The following is a 14,200-nucleotide window of genomic DNA, read 5'->3' as shown; positions in this document are numbered from 1 at the left end:
TAAGATATTAGAACAAAATTGTATATTTTGCTTTCCTAGTTCTGTCGCAGAGTACTTATTCTATGCACTCCTTCAGAGTATAAGCGCTTAAAATTCACCCAGTTTATCATAAACAAAATTACAGGAACAATATACCAATGACAAGCTGATTTTAGTTTACAATATTAAAACAATAAAAATCTATTATAAAGTCAGCAGATACTACAAGTACATGAAGTATACTGAAATTGATATGAAAGTATTTAAAATTTCAAAATTGCTTGTCTACTAGAAACCATTTTGGAAAAATTAATCAAAAAGCGATATTTCCATAACCACCGACTAGTACATTGGACCGACGTTGGGCCAACGTCATCATGCCATCGCAGCTACCATTTTTTGTTTTTGTTTTGATAAGCATGTTTTAGAGTAATTTTTAATGATCCCAGGTGTCATAATTTGTTGACATTTTTTTTTTTAATATTTACCGGAAGTACATTTTATTTCCGGTCATTACAGATTGAAATTTTGATTCCCTTTCAATTGGCAGAAATATGTCATTTGTCGCAACCTCGAAAAAGATAATAATATTGTTATTTTTATATTTTTAACAATACTTTTGGAACATTATTGAAATTAAAATTGTTCGCACCCTAACAATCTGTAAAAAATAAGTCATTTTTAAGCAATTAGACTAAAATTAATGTGCCACAGCCACACATACGATCTATATTTTTGACAATTTTAACATTTTAAACAATTATATAAGACCATAAAGGTAATTCGAAGGGATAACACTCATTTGATCTGCAAAAATATCTCATTTTCAATTATTTGGTTTGAAATATACGTAGTACAACCATCAACATAATATGATATTGACAATATTAACATTATTGAATATACTTTTAGACTAATATGTATATTAAAAGTGTTCGCACACATACACTTTTCAAAAATATATCATTTTGAAGATTTTTGACTGAAATATGAGAGTCACAACCACCAACCGGATACTAATATTGCCATTTTTAATATTTTAAGCAATAATTTTGGACCATTTTTTAAATCAAAATTGTTAGCACCCTTACATCTGCATGAGAAATTGGACTGAAATTGATGTGTCACAACCACATATATGATGTTTATTCTTGCCATTTCAACATTTTAAACAATGATATAAGACCATTAAAGTAATTTCATGTGTTCGCACTAATCTTATTTGCAAAAATATCTCATTTTCAAGAATTTGAATTGAAATATATGTATCACAGCCATCAACATAATACTGATATTGACAATTTTAACATTTTTTACAATAATTTTAGACTAACAGGGACATTAGCTGGCCGGGTCATTCCTTCTCGTAGGATATAGCTAGGATATATTAGTGGTCTAGGGCGCTGGACTTAGTGCAGGCGGTGTTGCCATAGATGTCACAGCGGTACGAGTTGGAGTCCCGCGGAGGAAACGACCAAAAATTTGCATCGCAAATTTGACAGTTCTTACATCGTTGGAATTTTTTTCAGACCCTTCTATATATATACAGCATGTGACGACTCTGGCGGATCAAATTCATACAGGGGAAAATAATGTGAACGTATAGAAAAGTCTGAAAATTCCAAACGATGTTAGAACTGTCAATGTTTTTGTGGTTTCCCCCGCGGGACTCGAACTCGTACCGCTGTGACATTTATGGCAACACCGCCAGCACAATGTCATAGACCACTCGCACAGCTAGGCTTTATAAAAATATAGCTTTCGCGCTGGCCGGGTCATTCCTCTTCATATGATTAATCTTGGGCTGTAACTTAGTACACGATGTATTTTAGTACGGTACAGCTCATTTAGATGGTCTTATGTAGGATAGAGGATCGAATTAATGATGCATGTCAAACAAATCAAATCAAATATATATATATGTACGTCTCAGAATGTGACGACTCTATTCGCTACACGGCTCCAACGGATTAAATTGATACACGGAAGATACATAAACGTATAGAAAGGTTTGAACAATTCTCAACGATGTTAGAACTGTCAAATTTGCGATGCAAATTTTTGGTCGCTCCCTCCGCGGGACTCGAACTCGTACCGTTGTGACATCTATGGCAACACCGCCTGCATTAAGTCCAGCGCTCTAGACCACTCGGCCAGCTAGGCTATATAAAAGCACAGCTTTCGCTGGCCGGGTCATTCCTCCTCGTAGGATTAATCTAGGGCTGTAACAGTATACGATGTATGGTAGTACGGGACCGTTCATTTTATATGTTATTATGTAGGATATAGGATCAAATTAATGATGCATGTCACAACAAATCAATATTATACAAACGTCCCAGAATGTGACGACTCTATTCGCTACACTGCTCCATCGGATCAAATTGATACAGGGAAGATACATAAACGTATAGAAAGGTCTGAAAAATTCCCAACGATGTTAGATCTGTCAAATTTGCAATGCAAATTTTTGGTCGCTCCCTCCGCGGGACTCGAACTCGTACCGTTGTGACATTTATATATATATATAGTTTTAAGAATATTTTGGATGATAATTTCTCATGAAAACAATACAATTATCGCGTGATCTCGAACTCGGCAAAACTTTTACATCCTTATTCATTATATGTGTTTGATAAAACATTTATTAACTTTCTGTTCGAAATGCGTCGATGCAATAGGAGATGGAGCAGTGGGAGAATGGGCTATTGGGAATGTAATATGGGGCAATGGGGGTTGGGGCTATGGGGCGTGGGACAATGGGCAATGTGTTATGGGGCAATTGGGGAACGTGGTATTGGGCTAGTAGAAATTTTGTCCCATACAGGGACTGTTTTTCATATGTATGGATTTGTCGAAAATACAAAATATAAACTCATATGCAATGAATTGTCGAAAATACAATAGATTTTCTCATATACCACAACAATTGTAAAATTGTCCCTCCGTCATATATTTAATTTTTTTTCTTCTTTCTTTTTTGGTTTAGAGAAAGTGGATCTACGTCATCGATTGAACAGCACAAACACACTCCTTTGAGCATCCACGTTAACGTTTTCACCTACTGAATTTGTATTTTGTAAACTGATTACATGCCTATCAAATATCTGCTTTGATATCAATAAACATTACACTGATGGAGATGGATTATAAAACGCATAATTTCAACTTCTTTCAACTTCTACTAAGTCATTGTGATTCATACTGATATAAAGATTTATCACAAAACTCATTTTCAAGAATTCATTTTTTTCCTTACTTTTCCTACTGCCTGAGGCTTACTAAATCCATATTTAGTCAAACGTGTTTTGTTTATGATTTCTTTATGAAAATGTCAGTTCACTTTACACACATATTGTCCGTAGTTAAAGAAAGGCAGCAAGCAAGCTGGTTTCAATACATGTACCACACATTATCATGGTAAAATTAATCTTAAGTGGATAATTTAACATTCTAAACATTTATGTGAAATCTCGTACAGAATTAGAATATGAAAGATGGTAAATACTTCAATTTCACGTACAGACATATTGTCCATTTACAATCATGCTTTTGGTCAGAACTTATCCTCAATATACCCACCAGAGATTGAGATAAAAGAAACAGCTTTTTTCAGCAACTTTTATGGAATAACAACTCGAATTCGACAATAGTGGTCATCTCAGTAATAACATTAATGGAAAAAAAGAGACGACTTTAGTTTAAAATCATAAATTGTCTTTACTTGTGCAACAACATACCTTCATCGCCTGAAAATTGGATTTATATGTTACAATTGACTCCTTGCCCTCCAGTGAGTACTAGCTACTCTGATTTCATTGAACGTCATAAATATATACGAGTAACAGACTCTTGAATCATGATTCAGAGGTATGAGGAAAAGTGCATTTTATAATTGTTATTTAATCACCACTGGTATATTCATACCTCAATGGGGTTTTGCATCGTAAAACTTAGGTTTAACCAAACTGTTTGTTTGAAATGCTTGCACCAAGTCAGGGTCATTGCGGTATCAGCTACTCCAACGTTGTAGTGTCTATTATGTCTGATTTAGATCTTGACGTTGATTATGAGTCGGATGGTGATATTGTTGTTCTCTTATTGATATGATGAATAAAAGCAATGTTGTTTCTAAAACTTATAATCAAGACAATAATGACGACATTAGTGTCAATTTATATTTAAAATGTCTTTGTAATTCGGAAGAAAATGTTTAAAAAAAAACTTTCTCAAACATTTTCTTTACTCGAACTTGATGATTTAAAAACAAGCACAAGGATTTTATGGAACTCTCAATTTGGTATTTTATAAAACCAATACAAGACCTATTTAAAAATAATACCACCCTGTACTCAGCTCAGTCGTAAAGAGACAGCTCTACATTGAAGAAAAACGCTCAAGTGTAATAATTTATGGCATGCATATTTGTTGATATAAGTGATATTCTATGCTAACTCAGTGTACAAAAAAATGCGTCGATGAGAGGTTAAACCTACATGTAGGGTGCTTCTTATGTGCGCCGGGATATGTCATGTTTGATAAATTTGTCTACCGTGCTCCAATAATTCTGAATAATATTATATATTATAATTATCAATCAAGTTATTGATACCAAACCCTGACACTCTTCAGAATGAAATACGGAATTGGCAAATGAACGGAATTTTATTGATATGAAGTTAGTTACATTCTAAAATGCAACATACGAAAGAACAGGCCACAATACACTTGGATAAAATAGTAATGAAAGAAAGAAGCTGATTGATTTCTAAACAAAAAACAAAGACGAAACATAAAAATAACTCAAACAGAATAAAAATTAACTTGAACTTAGGTGATCCGAAAGGGATTTAGTTAATGCAAATTATATTCCTCAAATCGAGTTTTTCAAACTCCTGTTTTCTTTTTTTATGCTTTACTGGATAGTGATCTAGCTGGTCGCAAAGATAATACAATATGGGAAAAGAGGCCGTGAATACATCGAGAAATAGGATGGTCGTGAACAAACTAGACAAAAAAGAGATAAATATTTACGCGGACACCTTGGAAACCAATATTATGTAAGCAACATTGTTTCAGAAAAACTGGGAAATAAAAATGAGTATATGATATATAGTGACCGATGAGTATACGACGTCGTCATTCGTAAAAACGTTTGAAGTGATGACTTCTGAATTATTCCTAATGTAATGTAATACAAATGTATGTTATGTAGTAGAGAAGTTTGTTCAATTACTGCTGTTGTATACCAGCAATAAGATATGTTTAAATTAAATTAGACAGACGCCAATGTTTGTAGTTCAACACTCAATCAAGTAAATGGTTCACGATGCAAATATATTAATCACCACCTTCACCATCATTGTACGTATAATTCGGACTTTTTAAAAGCTTATCAAAATAATAAAAAAACAATATTATATACCATATCTTACATGTCATTCCTCAATAAAAAAAAACACGGACTGTAAATCTATAATTGCCTGCAAAGTTGGGGACAATTGTAGAAATCTTTATTGTAGAAAAAAAAATATGTTCATTCTCATGACAAAATGCATAGAGCGAAGTTTGAGAATGCACTTTCAGAAAACAAAAAAACAAAAAACAAAAAACAAAAAAAAAACAAAAAACAAACAAAAAAAACAAAAAAAACCCACATTTTAATCAAAATCAAAAAAAGTATGATTTTCTGTACTTCGGTGATGGTTGTAATTTCAACAGACACAGTTGTTTTGTTTTTTTATAGTTGTATTTTGCTTTCATTACTGATAAAGGATACAAATGAATTGTAAAGCTCCAAATTAGTGGTTAACGATTCTTTTAGTACTTGACTCATATCATCGATCAGTTCACGTTCATTTCTCTCACTTGTCAGTGCGACGGGGGTGCCTATAATATGTTGTTATTCACAAGAAACCTAACATCCTGTCTGGTAAAATAAATATATTAATCAAAAATAAAAGTAGATATTTGGAATTACAACAACAATTAGGGAATGTAACGGAGCCTTGCGGTTTCAAGAGAACGCATCTTGCACTCTTTTGAAAAATATAGCAATTGTGAGATAAAGCTTAAAAAGTTAACAGTTTTGTTATCTTTTTGATAGTAACTTTATTAACATAAATATTTTGTTGATCCTTCCATCAGAAGAAAATGTGAAATATGAAATAAGTGCTACTGATTACACTTGTGTTGTGTATTACATTTATATATATGTGCATTTAATGAATATCAAATATGACAATTAATCTTCAATATTCGTACCATTTAGAATGTTTTTAAATTTTCTTAAGCCCTGATATTTTAAAAGACGAATACTCGAAGAATCATTATTTTCAATGAAAAGTTGTCATTTTTTAAAATTCTTTTTAAAATTGCAGTTGGTTCAAATATCTAAGTCCACTTAAGGTTCCAACATTAAGTACAGGAAGCCTACTGCTTTGACGATACCTTGAATGAAAGTAACATTTATATAATGCAGATGAAGAGCAAAACAAATATTTCTGCAGTGTTAACATTTTTTTATCGGTACACTAGTACTGAGGAATTAATCTTTGCATGGCTTTGTGTAAATTGTATTCTTTATCTAATCAACAAGTTTTTATCTCATAACAGACGTGTTTCCATCGTATTGGATATGCAATAAACTAACGAAACCATGATGACTAAAATGCCATTTATTAAAATTTAATGCACGTAAGTATCTTGAATCATCTACATTAAAACCTAAACATTATTTTACGAAAGTTTTGATAATTCATTTAACCGTGAAGGTAGGTATATATATTTGGCACTCTCAGTTGTCCGTTAAACATTAGATTAAAATTTTACAAATATTTATTTTTAACACTTCTCATACTTAGTGTTTACGTAAAGATATAAGGTCCCTAAAGGTTCCATCGTAAAGTACGTTAAGATATAAGAGCCCTAAGGATTTCATCGTAAAATACGTACAATCTATTGTTATGAAGGTATCTGAAACAAATATTTAAATTCTAAAACTTTTTTGTTTTGCATAATGCATACAAAATTTAAAACTCTAAAATTCACCTTCGGGTGCTCCGTATTACTGAAATTTGAGTTGAGAAAGGATTTGAGGATTTTTCTTAATTTGAGAGTTTTTTTTATGAAACATGCGTCTTTATTACTGTGTTTTTAATTTCGAATAAATTTGAACAAAGACGTGTTCTTGATTGTCAGAAATCAACAACCGAAATGTAAAAACAGCTCATGTCTCATTCTAAAGGAATCATGGTTCCTTTACATTGGCAGAATTGTAATTTTTCTTCAGATTCCAAGTCTTACAAAAATGAATATACGATTTTTTATTGTGTTGTCAAAAGAGTAATCAAGGGAAATGTGTGACGAATGGATTTCCATAAACATAAGAAATATTATCATTTTAAGCAAGCTACGCATTGGGTTAGAAAACATAATTTTATGAACTTGTTATCACTTTACCTTAACTAAATGGTGTTCCAATTGTCCAATGGTTAACATGTACATAAGGGACAACTGAAATCAGTCTAAATATTTTTAACAGAAAACACGACTGGGTGTGAAATATTCATATAAATAGAGTCAGGTCCTAAAATTAATGCCAATAATATATATTTACTACACTCATGTAACAATTCAAGCTTACTAAAGGCTCGCTAATCAACAGATATAACATTGTTGTAAAACAAGTACCTGAATAATAATTCGAAGTACATACATATTTATGTCCACGTTTAAGACTTTTAGATGACAGTATCACTTTTAATTGATATAGCTTGACAGGTATGGCGGAGCAGCATTATTTCCATTGTTGCTGTTGTTAGATAATTATCTTATTATAATCACTTGCAATGTGACGGGTGACGATGGTAGAGCAGGACATGCTTACTCTTCCTAGGCACTTGGTACTCTTTGTGGAAGTTCATATTTCTAGTCCTTTATTTTTTGTTGGACCTCTTGTTTCCCATATCTTCCGTTTTTAGGTATAATTTATTATATTCGGTTTGCTACATTGACGATCGTCTATGGTTTATGTGTTCACGTTTAAGCCACTTTTTATGGTTTTTTTTATAATCATCTCAATACTGAAGTGTCGGCATTTTTTGCCGATATTTTGAACACGAAGTTTATAATATTAATCAAAAGCAAAATTAAGAGCAATTGCGGCATTAAAACATAGAAAAGAACATATTACCCCACCTCAGCACAAAAATATTACATTTATGGACAATATGTTATCATCAGTATGACACTCGTCTTCTCATGTTTTACGTATCTAGGTATTTCAACAGCTAGCTAAAGTCATTGCTGGTATATCATTTAGAAAGAAGGATACTGTGTCAAATTAAGAAATCTGAACTCTTGATGGACTTTCAAAAGATTTAGAAACCAAACCATGTATACTGTATAGACTTTATCTGATAATCTTATTGGAGATATTTTCACTTCTTATTGTTAATTCTTTTGTCATATTTAGCCAGGAAGAGATAGAATAAGACAATTTTGTATTTATAAATGTAAGACTCGGAACCGCGATGGGGAGCGGAGGTCCGATGGTCGCGCGAAAGTGCGATGGTAGTACGCCGAGGTGCGTTTATGATCAGGCTGAACTGCGATGATTAGACATGATTGTTGACTGCCAATAGCAACGCTGCAATGCGTTGGCCACTACGAGGAGGTGCGTTTTTTCTTGTGTGCTTCGCTAAAATGTTTTGAATATCATGTAGATTTTTTTCCGTTGAAACCGTAAATATACGATTATCTGTAAATTCGACAGATATGATATTAGTATGAATGCAATCAGAAAAGCGTTTGCTTTCATTTTATTCATACTTCCAACTACTGAGAAAATCTGAAGAAATTATAGAAACAAAGTTAATAATTTTACTTCATTTTTTCCTACACCCGGTGGAAATTTTAAAAAAAACTTGTAGTCTCTTTTAGAGGACGAGTACTCTTAAATATATTTTATTACCTTAGCTCTGAACGTTTGTGAATAGCTTTAATACTTCTGTATTAGCGTATAAACTACATGTACTACATAAAAGATATCAGATCGATAATACCTGTAGAAGTTGCAAATATAAATGTAATGTAGTATAAGACGGTGCTTTTCTCTCTCTCTCTCTCTCTCTCTCTCTCTCTCTCTCTCTCTCTCTCTCTGTGTGTGTGTGTGTGTGTGTGTGTGTGTGTGTGTGTGTGTGTGTGTGTGTGTGTGTCATTCTATACACTGGCTAAGGTTATCAAAGATTATTGATGCTACAGAGGGTCTAGATTTGATGGATTAACGGACTTGACGTAATATGAAGAGAAACGTGCTAGTCTGGTCCACCGGAACTTAATTCGTGTCTTCGACATTCTAATACTCTCTTTGGACTCGTATATTGCAGTTTCTATTTCACCTTTCAACTATAGAATACGCTCCATGATTCGGTGTCTTTCTTTTCTAATGGTAAAAATCCATGATATCAAAATTGATAAAAAAGCAACATTTTTCAGATTTTCAAAACAATAATAACGAAGTTGTCCCGGTAAATCTTTCATAGTTTCCACGACTTTCAGTGTCCGCTATCTTTTGTAACCCGTACCTATAGTTTACGTTTCTCGAATTACCTCGAGTAACGTAACGTATATTTTAAGTTTTGATACTGCATTAAATACATGTAATGTTAACACTCAAAATTAGTAATTATGTACGCTACGTTTGTTTATACAGGCAACAATATACTAGCTACTTTCATGACTTTCCTTTCAGTTTGTTATTTTTCTCTGTAATGTTGTACGCGCTTATGGACGTAAAATTTCGTAGCAATGTTGAATGGGGTATACCAACGCACTTCCGCGCCTTTGCGTTAGACATCCAACGTACTACAGCGTTGACCATCGCAGATCAGCGCGACCATCACACTTCGGCGTCCCCATCGCACATCCGAGCATATATATATATATATATATATATATATATATATATATATATATATATATATATATATGGAAAGGTATGTATATAGCCTAGTTGGCCGAGTGGTCTAGGGCACTGGACTGTGCAGGCGGTATTGTCATAGATGTCACTGCGATACGAGTTCAAGTCCCGCTGAGGTAACGACCAAAAATTTGCATCACAAATTTGACAGTTCTAACATCGTTAGTAATTTTTCAGACCTTTCTATACGTTTATATGTCTATCTTCCCTGTATCAATTTGATCCGATGGAGCAGTTTAGCAAATAGCGGTCGTCATATTCTGTAGGGTCTGTTATTATGTAGGATAGAGGATCAAATTAATGATACATGTCACAACAAATCAATATTATACAACGTCTCAGAATGTGACGACTCTATTCGCTACACTGTTCCATCGGATCAAATTGATACACGGAAGATAACGTAAGCTGGTAGGTGGGTCTGAAAAATTCCCAAAGATGTTTTTTTTTTTTTTTTCACAGTTAAGTTTTTGTATTGCCGTTTTGATATTCTATTTCTTCTTTCTGTGTCAGTGACTATGACATAATGTTACATAACATTTGCAATAGGACACTGCCATTGACCAAACAAACTATAAGCAGAAATGAGGCACACATGTGATTATCTTTCTTATATAATCGGTAATACCCGCATTTTAAAGAGTTTATACCATCAGCTAGTTGATATCTTTTCATACCACAAGTTCGAAAAAATTCTTAACTTAAGTATTTTTCAGATTACTGTGAATATGGTTTAAATGTTAGTGTTTCTTTAGGGGGGAATGATAAAAGGTTCTTTTTCGGCGGATACAGTTCATTGCATTTTTTAAATTGCTTTTAGAATGAAGTAGAAAAAAAATCCAATCTAGTGGTGTATGGCATGTGTAAGTCGTAAAAATATTGACCGCGTCTGAATTGAATTCGGAAAATGACTTTTACTCCCGACTTTACGAATTTTTGGAAGAGTAATCAAGGAAACCAGGACTCTAGTGGAAATCAAAAGGATGTAATCCAGGGACAAATACCAAACACGGAAACAATAATTACATCGAAGAACGTAAATTAACTTAAATAATACATAAAAAGTAACAAAAGTAAATGAGCGACTCGGACTAAAGAAGGGTGAATAACCAATATATGATCACGAATGCCAAAGAATGGTTAGAAGTAATGAGTATGGGAAACTTATTCCGCTAACAAGTTAAATTATAATGCGTTCTTGTCGCGAGTGATCATATTTTCGTTATTCACGATAACCAATCGATTATCCTATTTATCAATATATTTTCACCGTTATTGGTAGCTGGTTTCTACCTAAATTGTACCAAACAGGTACAAATCACAAAACAAATTTGAATTTGTTATTGGTTCGTTGCACTTTTGAGATAAACATCGTATATTATAAGCATTAATCTGGCACTTTGCAAGAATTATCTTTTCATAATTTGTTTAATTAAAACAGTAGACCTGAGTGCCACCAATATTTTTCCATAATGTTTGTACATGATGTTAAACTGATTGTACTACATCTTTCGGTAATTGATGCTGATCCTCGTCGTGCATGACATGTATCTACATGGTAATGTACTAGCAAGTTAAAATGGTAAAGTTGCCTCACTCCATTAGACTTCTTACATATACTATATACTTATTGTGGATGTAGTTGTATACTGTTACAAATCCTAGAGCATTGGACTAGGTGCATGCGGTGTCGCCATAGATATCATAGAAGAGAAGGGTTCGAATCCCGCTTAGGGAGTGACCATATTTGCATCGCAAATTGGCAACCTTGCATCGATTATAGAGTTGGCGTGTAGTTCGGATCGAATTTGGTACAGGGAAGATAATGTAAGCATAGAGGGGTCTGAAAAATTCCCAACTTTGTTTGAACTGCGAAGCCAATTTTTTGGTCGTTCCCACCGCGTGCTGCTGTGACATATTTTGAAAAACTAGGCTATATAAAAATAGAGCTTTCGCTGGTTGGGTCAATCCTCCTCGTAGGATTAATCTAGAGCTGTAATTTAATTAACGATGTATGGTAGTATGGAACAGTGCATCTAGGTGTTACTATGCGGGATAGAGGATCAAATTAACGATACATCCACAACAAATCATTGTTATACAACGTCTAAGAATGACTTAAGATTTCAACTGCCTGGAATTTACTACATTCACTTTTTTCATTTGAAGAGAAATATTAATACTGTGTATCTTCGAAAGCATTTTAATCGATATGTAGTTCAAGTGGTATTCAAATAATCGTCCCTCTCTGTTTTTAACTGTGAAGTTGTGTTTTTAATAATTTATTTATTTTTCCCAAGTACCACACATATATATAACGTTTGTCATAGCAAGTGTCCATTGTCTGCCTGGTTGGGTATAAAGTGATAGATTTGGCTTTGAGTTCTTCTTGTAAACAATTTTGGTTTAATTTAGGTCTTCCTTTGTATTTGAGTATCATATTCATAATGGGAGGTTAAACCTTGAAACATGTATACGGCAAATCAAATTGATTATTTATTTATCTTTCTACATTGCTTCTACCATAAATTGTGGTGTTTTGTATGCACTGATAAATGTACACTGCTCTTTTAGTTAAATAACAAAGACATACATATGTACTTCATTCATTCCACACTTTTAATAGCTATAGATTGTTGTTATGTGTACAGTTTATATTGAACGTTCTCATAATAACATTAAAATATAATTTAAAAAGGTAAATACAGAAAAAAAAACAAATGTATTACTGTAGTTTGTTATCTCCTGAAGAAGTACATTTTGTGTGAAAATTCTTATTGGAGTATAAAATAATAAACAACAAAGAAAGTTTATTCCAAGAATAAGTCTTACATGTGACTCTTGGGCTTTTACTTTACTGTATCAAAGGCTTTTTTAAATTCTTTTTTTTTGGAAGACCTGACAATTTTGTTTTCCTATTCTAACTTGTCAGATTGCCTCTTTAGTTGTCAAAACTCGAAAATCCACATACGCCATATGTAAATTCACGTTTTTATCATTAAAAAATATCGTTTAAGGTGAGGTGAAGCTTTGTCTAATTTGTCATTTGTATATTCCATTGATATAGAGCACAAGCAACAATATTCTTTTGCATCTTAAATGATATAGTTATCAAAGTAGCTGGCAATCAGTAACAAAATTTTAACTGTATAATAAATATTCCTATATGAATCATGTATATCCTAGTCCACTTCACGTGGTAAATAGTAATTCTGCAGCAAATTTTCAATTTGAACTGTCTAATAAGTTCAAGAAAGGCTTGCTAAACATTATTAAGAGCATATGTGTCCCTTAACAGATTTATAATGAATCTCCGTGTACCCCGCATACATACTTGATTAGTGATTCCAAAAACAATTGTAGACATTTGAAAACTTAAAAATCAAGTTTCCACTCATTTTAGCAGGAAAGCATTTTACTCCAAACTGGCACATACAGGTTCACAAAGCTAAAAATGAACTCACTTTATTTTCTTCTATAATAATAATAACAATGAATTGAACAAAATAACAAACCAGATTGTTTTTTTTTTTTATTTTCACAGAATTCCAATTTTATCATTGTTTGTCTGAATTGCTCTTAGATAGACAGCTATTTAAAGTGTATAAATTATCTAACCCACATTTATGTATAAAAACACAACAAAATGCTAACACTTTTTGTAGAGCATATTATTCAACTCTACCGGATTAATTGCTCTAAATAAGTTTCAATACTCAAGTACATGGCAAATCAGTTTGTGAATATAAATTAATCACAAGAAAAGCATTCTGTATTTGAAAGAAATAAGTTCTGATAGTATGCAATGATATACTAGAAATGCATGATAAATTACCACAAGTTCTTAAGTTGACAATAATATCGCAAAATCGAGTCATAGGACGTGTTCTGTTTAACATTGAACAAGTAAGTGATAACTGCACAACCAACAATCATTGGTATCAACATAGCAGCAGTTTTGTAACCCCCTCCCCCTAGCAGGCCTTGCATCTAAGTTCTGTTTACTTTAAAATACAGTTTAAAACAAGTATTTCGATACATTTGCAAAATTCAAAACCATGATTTTCTCATCAAAAAGATAAAGATGTTTTATAATCTTCATATTATAATTTTTTTTTAAGAACAAACATAATATTTAATTTTCGATGGATAGGGGGTGGGGTGCTCATTTATACAAGGAATGATCTAGGTCAATATGACCTCTGACCTCAGTTGAATCGACACAATTAAGTGAAGTGT

This window comes from Perna viridis, chromosome 7 (genome assembly GCF_037379345.1).
Source record: "Perna viridis isolate PV_CMFRI_1.1 ecotype Kerala chromosome 7, ASM3737934v1, whole genome shotgun sequence".
In the NCBI taxonomy this organism is placed as follows: Eukaryota; Metazoa; Mollusca; class Bivalvia; order Mytilida; family Mytilidae; genus Perna; species Perna viridis.
This window is presented reverse-complemented; position numbering follows the sequence as displayed.